Source organism: Capsicum annuum, unplaced genomic scaffold (genome assembly GCF_002878395.1).
Source record: "Capsicum annuum cultivar UCD-10X-F1 unplaced genomic scaffold, UCD10Xv1.1 ctg70811, whole genome shotgun sequence".
Lineage (NCBI taxonomy): Eukaryota > Viridiplantae > Streptophyta > Magnoliopsida > Solanales > Solanaceae > Capsicum > Capsicum annuum.
The window spans coordinates 10,435-17,611 of NW_025880579.1; the positions used below are offsets into that span (position 1 = coordinate 10,435).

A 7,177-nucleotide genomic window follows, 5' to 3' on the forward strand; every position below is an offset into this window, starting at 1 on the left:
GAGCTTGTTGGCGTGCAGCGTGTGGCGCGTCGCGCGTAGTGGCTGGGGCGGGGGGGGGGGGATGGGGGTTCTAAAATTTCCCCATGTGTATTTATTGATCAATATGTCATCTCTCAGTCCGCTATATCTGAAAAATGCATAATTTACATAATGAGAGGACTAGGAAGTAGGAATCTATCTGTGCAGAAAAAAACTGAGCTTCTTCAAATGATATACTTTTCATGGGACAAGTCAAATATACTTTGATTTTTATAACTGCTATGTTGGAAATGACTTGCTCAATATTCTTTACCTTCTCAACATCAAAAATTTTCGCACACTTCAATCAATAAATATATTAATTATACCCTGTCTTTCACCAAAAGGGGAAAGGGAAGGAGGGTGAGGGAGGAAAGATAAGGACTCTCCACCGCAACCAAAAATTGGTCCACAAAGTTCTCCCACCGGGGTCTTTGTTTCTCATCTAGGAAGATAGACGTTGAGAGGATCCATTGAATTCCTTCAATGTGTCTGCTAAATTATTTATCCGATAGCATTCCTTGAGTTCTGAAATGGACAATCAGCTCAGTCCAATTGGTCGGTTTATAGCATGCAAAAGATAACATGCTGAAAAAGAGACAAATACAACCACCAAACGAGTAGCTGAGATCATGGGAGGAAAAGAGAGAAGGGAGAACATTTTCTCTCTCTTGTTAACGGTGTTTATCTCATCCTCATGTACTTTTCTTCATATGATCTATCAGGTTTCCCATGAGATGGCATAAATTAATAAAGTCATAATCAAACAGTTGGTGTTGTTGGGACTAGCTTCTAGTTCATAGATATCCCTTCCACGAAATCAAGGATAGACTTGGCGTTAAAGTAAGACTTAGATTCATTCTATGTGTGTGTGGAGAAGAAACAAAAACACTACATTATCTACCAACGTGAAAAGTTTTTACACCACATTCAAGCTCAATAACAACTAGAAAACTTTCACAACTCTTCAAGTATATAAAGAGATGAGACCATACTTGTCACAAAGTTGAAAGTTCTTGCATTCCTTGCACTCAAAACATTTTCCAGAAGCCATTAGAACACTACAATGGCAACTCGCAGATATATTTTTCTTTCACAGCATCTAGAGTTCAATCATGAGCAACTCCCACCTAGAGACAATGATTTAACGGTAATTTCATCTACTTTATATGCAGATATATTGATCATTTGTTAAAATTCATAAAGATACCTGATTTTGATAAAATTTTAATTGACTGAAATTTTAGGATTCTGTAGCTGAGAATGAAGTGAACTCTGATTCAAATAGCCCTGCAAAGAGAAGCAGATCTGAGAGTGAATCGTCTGTGGTAGACGTTGTTGAAGATCCCACTGCACAACTCTTTAGCAGTAAAAGAAAAAGAGTCATTAAAAAAGAAAAAATAACATGAGTCGCAGATTATTTAGGAGACTTGAATAAGATACATTCTATGGGATGTAACCTTTTCTATTTTCAGCATTGTTTTTTATTATGAACGAAATGTTTTGATAAATTTTTTCTTTATTATAAGTAATTTTATGATTCTCTATCATATTTTTATTTTTTGATCATGTTTTGCTACAATAACTAATTGATATAATTTTTTGGCACTGGAATAACTTAATAAACTCTCAGTATTCCCAAGGTGAAATATGACTTAATAATATATCTCAATGGTGTCATATAGATAAAAGTAGTTTTCCTTGGCTAAAATTAAAATTTAGGAAACATTAACTACCTTCACTTACAGTGAACTGTAAGTACATTTTATTACTAAGTTACTGCTAGAATAAATGTGCACTGTTTATGAACAGTTTAGGAGCTGGTGAACTACGGCTCCTGTTAGTGATATAAATCAGTCTCACGTTGAAACCCACAAGTAAGAAAATCATAGGAAGTATAATTTTTTAATCTTCTTTTGGTAGTACGGTGTAGAAAAAAGGGAGCATAATGCAGAAAGCTCCCACTACCAAAGTAGGACTACATGCAGTTTATCTTAAACTTTTGTAAGAGACAGCTTAAACCGTGACCAAGAATATGCAATAAAAAAAGTTATTGCAAATGATTTGGTTCAGACCTCCAAGTTCCTAAATCAGTGACATCTTTGGAAGTCACATTGCCGCTAAATTGCCATAGATGTAGTCTCTACGAAAAGGAATGATAGGAGGAACCACAAACTGCTAAAAGTTTGTAGGAATGATAGGAGGAACCACAAACTGCTAAAAGTTTGTTCTTGTTGGAGCCCAACTCTGCTCTCTTGGGGTAGACCATTTACTAATAATCCAAGTCTGTCATTTTCAATAGGTGTCCGTTCAAATGATTAAAGCATTTTCTTTTAAGCACAAAATTTGACAATTCAACAACACCAAAAAACCTCAACGACAAACGAGCTTAAGGAGTTTCCAACACCGAGAGAATTCTTCAAAAGTAAGATGGATAATGTACCTTCAAGATAGCCCCTTCACCTGTAAGATTCAGGTAACTTCCACGGAAAACCTGAATGCCGCATAAACAGACAGAAGCTTCATACTCTTCTTTACTCTATAGCATGAAACATCTCCATTTAACAAAAAATATCCACAAAAAGAAAAAGGTAAAAGGCTCTCTCCTTAAGCTAAACAGATTCCTCGGTAACAGAATTGCAACAACAAATGACATCTTCACCATAAGCAATCGGTCGTACACTATAAATTTCAATCTGATACTGACCATCGACAGTTATTACTCTTCTCAAAAGGAAGTACACAGATTTCATGAGAAATATTAGAGTTTTAAAGAGGGGATAATGCATTAAAAAAGATGCACATATTAACATATATGTCAAGTTCAAGGGAAAGTATAATAATACTGACAATAAAACTGTATTTCAGCCTCTTCACCCAAAAAACTAATAAGTTTTACGTAACTTCCTTATTTATGAACAAGCAAATATCAGTTAAACATCAATGCAAAAGTCACAAGCAACTGAAAAAAATAGTTTGAAACCATTTGTTTCAAGTACACACAGATCCCGTGTGGTTCGACCTATAAGAGGTTCTTAGTTCTAACTTTATTGTACTTTGGATCATTGGGAAAAATGATTGTCTAACAAGCAGGCACCCCCTGATACAGGAGCATCAACTAAATGATGCAAGAAAAATAGAGACACTTGAATCCTCGAGAGAAAAAGAACAACTACTCACTGCTTTGCAGCATACAACCTTAGAATAATATCCAAGACTCTCAATGCTACTTGAGAGTTCCCCGACTCTTGACCATGCAGAGCATTTGCAATTGCCTGTATTGGGATTTTGGCAGAAAAATTAATCTCCACCTTGAATTTTCTTTGATTGGTAAGGACGACGTAGCCTCTTCCTGTCAGTTTCGTTGGGACTTTCATGTCCACTGGGGCTGCTATTACCATTGTTTTTGAATATAAAAGTAGAAAACAAATGGTCAAAAACTGCTATAAGGACTGGGAAGGAAAATCATAATAACAATGACAATAAAACTGTATTTCAGCCTCTTCACCCAAAAAACTAATAAGTTTTACGTACTTTTCAATTTTCCGAACGAGCAAATATCAGTTAAACATCAATGTAAAAGGAACAAGCAACTGAAAATAAATGATCTGAAACCATTTGTTTCAAAGTACACACAGATCCCATGTGGTTCGACCTATAAGAGGTTCTTAGTTCTAACTTTATTGTACATCGGATCATTGTGGAAAAAGGATTGTCTAACAAAAAGGCACCCCATGATACAAGAACATTAACTAAATAACGCAAGAAAAATGAGACACTTGAACTCTCGAGAGAAAAAGAATAACTACTTACTGCTTTGCAGCATGCTGCCTTAGAATAATATCCAAGACTCTCAATGCTTCTTGAGAGTTCTCTAACTCTTGACTACGCAGAGCATTTGTAATTACCTGCATTGGGATTTTTGCAGCAAAATTGATCTCCACCTTGAATATTTTTTACTGGTAAGGATGACGTAGCCTCTTCCCGTCAGTTTTGTTGGGGCTTCCATGTCCACTGGGCTGTTATTGCTATCAAGTGAACACAGGAAGATATCTGTGTTTGAAGGAAGGATTTTTTACAGTTCGAAAATTAATGCATCAGTAAAATTTCACTTATTGATTCAAACATGAAACAGTTTCATCACATTTAATGTGCATTTTTTTCACAAGGTAAATTATTTTATTAACGAGTAGACCAGCTAAAAGAAAATTATTGGCACAATAGAGAGGAGAAACCACCCTTAACAGAAAATCTCTTCTCTCCATTAACCTCATTTCTCCTTCTGAGCTAATACTTTTTTTAGAAAAATACTGGAATCTCACTTGAAAAGTTCCTAACTTGAGACATCCTTTTGGAATATCAATACAATACAATAGGTAACAACCATTTCTAAAGAAGAGCTACAAGAGTAAAATATAATCTCTGATGTGTTGAAAAAATAAAGTGAATGAAGACAAAGCCATGGAAGAAGGATTACCAAGAATTCATTCCACACCAATTGATGATTCATGTACTCAAAGCTCACAATTTTGTTTATATTTGGGCTCCCATAAATAAGTCTAGCTCTTAAAACTCTTTTAATAAGATTCCTGTACCTGTACGTAGTTGATATATATAGAAAAACATTAATTTAAGAAGTTTTCATGTGTTAATTTGTTCACATACGGGGACATTTATTAGAATCAACTAATGCTCTGTTCATACAAGGAAACTATACAAAGTGGCTGGGTTAGGTGCATTAATGAAAAAGGAACAATAATTAGTGATTGAGGAAGACTTAAGCACACATACACAACATTGAGAAGAATAACATTAAGGCTGAAGATAAGAAGGCGCTGACTTTATGGTACTTAACTGAACTTCGGGCAATATAATATATCAATATTTTAGGAGTTACCATGCATTACCAATAGCAGTGAAGTGATACGTCAGTATACAAGAAAACATACAGATAAACAATATGGAAAAGTCTGTACTCCAGAATATGGGGATACCTTAGTCTTGCAAAATCTAGTCATGCGCAAGAAGCCCTTATAATTGTTAATGGACATTATACCCGGAACAATGGGGCAATTAGTTTCAATTTGGCGGCAATCATTGACAAATTTGAGGAAAATATCAATATCATAGAAGAGTTGAGTTATAATAAGATCAGCTCTAGCATCAACCTGTAGAATACTCACTAAAATAAGCATCACAATCTCATCAATGAAAAAAAAAAATTAAGACAACATTGCATTCATCGTACGAAAAATGTAATGCTGGGAATAGGCTACCTTTTTCTTGAGGTAAGCAAGGTCATTTTTTTATATTTCTTTTGTAGCTATTCCATTAGCAGGTATAACATCAGGATGTGCCTCTAACAAAGAATCAAATTAGTATTCAGTACCAGCACACAAACAACAGAAAAAGAAAACTCATTTCTGCATAAAAAAACTAATGTGGAGTAAGTAAATCAAGGTCCATATTTGTCTATATATATAGATTCAAAGCCTCAAAGCCCCCCAGAATGTAATAGCCACCAACCTAGATAACCTAAATATCTATATTCCAAAGTAATCCCTATACTTGGCATGCATGATTCACTTCCAAATCAACTACCAAACAACCCTTGAGGTTCAATTATGAAGAAGTATTCTCCTTAAAAATAATGTCACCAAAATAGGTCAGGTAGTCAGCAAATTACACAAAAAAATTTAAAACAAACTCCAATTTATTATGTGGCCAAACACAACTCCAACATCTGAATATCATTTTCCACTTTTAAAACAAAAATAAATTTTTATCTATTTTCACAAAGAAATATGGCCAACTTCTTACAAAGGTTCTTCTCACCCAATTCTTTGATCTTGAGCTCAGATCCGTGAGAGAAAATCTCGCAAAAAGAGACAAACAAACCACCATGGTTGCAGACCATGTTTGCAAAATGAGATGCCTTACCAGGTTTCCCTGCCAAGATTCGGGAAGCTCCAATACCCTGTGTCCCGATTAATTCTAGAACTTCATTTGTCATCATCACATCCTCATCATGTAATTAAAAGGTATTATATCGGAATATATTTCCCATTAACAGATCTGAGCTCAAACACCCGTAAACAATGAACACAACTTGAAGATAACTCCATTCGAACCTAAATACATAACATCTGATGAGAGTTTAAGGTGACTTGAATTATATTTGGTTTAAAGAAGTTTATTTTAAAGTTTTGATTGTTTGAAGCTTAAGATCAAACAAGAGAGAAAGACAACAACATAACTCAGAAATGATAAAATATTACCTGATTAGATACGATAGCTGATGAAATCAGAACAATATAGAGTAATGACAACAGATCGGAGATGTGAAGAAAAAGAAGAACAGTGTACACTTTCCATTTTTCATTTTTGCCTTTAGGGTTAGAAAGAAGAGACTTGCCATTTTATTTCTAGATATTTCTTACATTAATAATTGGGCTTGGGTCTTTAACATTGATAATTGGGCTTGGGTCTTATTGTCTAAGTGCTTTGAATAATTATTTTAATTTTAATGGCCCAAATGGCTGCATTAATTATTTTATACGTATAAAATTTGATTTTTAATAAATTATTTCCTATATTTTTTACTCACTTCTTTTCAGTTTATTATATGAAATATTTGAAATAGGTATAAATTTAAAATATTTAAGAAGACTTTCAAAATTTATGATATAAATAGTTATACACGTTTATACTCGCACTAAATAATTTCTTTGTGGGTTAAATTATCATTTTATAGTTGTTTTTACTTAATATATAAATATTTCATTCTTTTGGTGACTTGCTAAATCGAAAAGTATGTTATATAAATCAAAATAAAAAGTTTAATATTATAGACCAAAATTTCAGTGAGAAACGAGATATTTTAATTTGAAATAATTAAAAATAATATTTTAATATTATTCGCGCATTAGAGTGTAATAGAATTAGAAGTTTTGTAATTGACAAAGTTAAGTACTTTTATTGTTTAAAATGAAATTGAAAGATGACATTTTATTTTAAAAAGTCCAGATGAAGTTGAATTAATAGATTAAGAAAATGAAATGGATGGTAAGTGATATAATTACAACTTTTAATTGATTAAAAATATAAAGTTAAAAGTCCAACAACAGAATTAATAATTACTTAATATATTAAAATTTAT

At 33.3% G+C, this 7,177-nt stretch overlaps 1 long non-coding RNA gene across 1 annotated transcript in view; it reads right to left on the minus strand.

Annotated features, from left to right (window-relative positions):
• Positions 1-6,393, minus strand: part of LOC107870426 — a 9,750-nt gene extending 3,357 nt beyond the window's left edge. Inside the window, exons 1-7 of the long non-coding RNA XR_007051041.1 lie at positions 6,297-6,393; positions 5,295-5,377; positions 5,013-5,186; positions 4,496-4,613; positions 2,462-4,071; positions 1,229-1,308; positions 1,014-1,148 (exon numbers count right to left, since the gene is read on the minus strand). This is a non-coding gene — a long non-coding RNA (uncharacterized LOC107870426). The remainder of the gene's footprint in view (positions 1-1,013; positions 1,149-1,228; positions 1,309-2,461; positions 4,072-4,495; positions 4,614-5,012; positions 5,187-5,294; positions 5,378-6,296) is intronic.
• Between the last annotated feature and the right edge of the window lie 784 nt (positions 6,394-7,177).